The 1,569-nt window shown below is 66.7% G+C and overlaps 1 protein-coding gene across 1 annotated transcript in view; it reads right to left on the minus strand.

Moving 5' to 3' along the window:
• The window catches only part of LOC102770128 (zinc finger protein 304), a 12,693-nt gene that overhangs the window by 2,850 nt on the left and 8,274 nt on the right, over positions 1 to 1,569 (minus strand). The gene's annotated exons all lie outside the window — the stretch shown is intronic.

Here is a 1,569-nt window from a genome sequence, read left to right on the forward strand (position 1 = left end):
AAGAGCAGCCTGTCCCACCCACGTCACACACCCAGGAAGGAGCCCGCGGGCCGCTGGCTGGAGCCGGGAGCCAGGGGAGCGCGAGGAAGGGCCTCTAGGGGTCACAGAATGGAGGACCCCGATGCGGGTAAAGACCACGATGGGGTGCAGTCCAGGGGGAGAGGCGAGGTCTCCCGCTCACTCCCCTACGAAAGGGCGTCAGCCGGCCTGGCTGCTGGGCCCGCTGAGCTGGTGCGAAGGCCGGGCCAGGCCCAGGGATCTGACTGCACGCAAGCCGCTGGCTCTACGGACGATCTGAGGGTGCGTGCTCCCCTCGTGGCACGCGGAAGTGGGCGGGAGGAATGAGTGTCGCTATGGGCTTGGGGAGGAAACACAGGTGCACACCAGCAGGCTGCAGCCCTAGCGGGACACGGTCTCCCAGCTCCTGCTCTGCAGGGCCCGGCCTCTCTGGGCCTCTCATGGCGGCTGCTGTCGGTCTGCCCGGCAGGCACTGGGGCTGCTGCCTGTCTCCGTCGGGGCCTCGCCGTGGGTCTGCCAGATGGAGAGGACGCAGGCAGCCCTGGGGGGTGGCTCAGTTGCCTGAGTGTGGTCCATGCACCACAAGGTCGCCAGTTCGATCCCTGCTCAGGGCACCTGCCTGGGTTGTGGCCCGATCCCCAGTAGGCGGCGTGCAGGAGGCAGCTGGTCGACGTTTCTCTCTCACATCAGTGTTCCTCTCTCTCCCCCCCGCCCTTCTCTAAAATCAATAAAAACGTTTAAAAAAAGAAGCAGCAGCAGACAGGCGGAGGAGTGGCCTCATCACAGATGTTTACAGGGTCTCGGATGTTTGGAGAACAGCCCTGTGGCCGGGACACGCAGGGCCATGTCCACACCTGCAGGTCCTGGCCGAGGGCCTGGGGAATGTCAGCCGAGGACGAGGGCAAACCTGGGACACGGAGGTGCTGGGGGCGGGACGGCCACCGGCCAGGGAGTGCCCCCCGCCAGGCAGAATCCACAGGGCCCCTGGGAAAGCCCCGCGCCCCCCACCTGTTCCCTCGGGGCTCTGGGCAGCAGGTGGCGGCTCCTCAGTGAGGGAGGGTCCTGCACACGACCCAGCCCTGGCCCCGAGCCGAGGGGGAGGGAGAAGGTTCAAAGCTCTCACTGGACAGAAAGCCGCCCCCGGGAGCAGGGCCCATGCAAACCAGGGACCCGAGTGGGTGTGGGCCGGTAGAAGGCAGCTGCGAAGGCGCCCAGGGCTGCCTCCCTCTCGACACCCCTGCCCTCAGATGAGCTTCTCTGTGGACGGGACTGACCGACCCGCCTCTAAGGAGCAGAATGAAGCAAAAACGATGGGCTGTCACTTCCACGTCACAGACGAGCCGCGTCCGCCCTGGCGCCCTCTCTGGCTCACGGGCTCAGAGAGCAGGCAGCCCCCATGCTGTGAGGCACCCCAAAGGCCAGCGCCGGCCCGAGGGAGGCCTTGGCCAACGGCCAGCGCGGAGCTACGCTCAGGCAACGAACAGCAGGAAACGGAACCGGGCGAACGGACACGCGTGAGTTCGTCAGCAGATTGTTCCTGGCCGGGCCTGC

The sequence above is a fragment of the Myotis davidii genome, unplaced genomic scaffold (assembly GCF_000327345.1).
Source record: "Myotis davidii unplaced genomic scaffold, ASM32734v1 scaffold431, whole genome shotgun sequence".
NCBI classification, from domain to species: Eukaryota; Metazoa; Chordata; class Mammalia; order Chiroptera; family Vespertilionidae; genus Myotis; species Myotis davidii.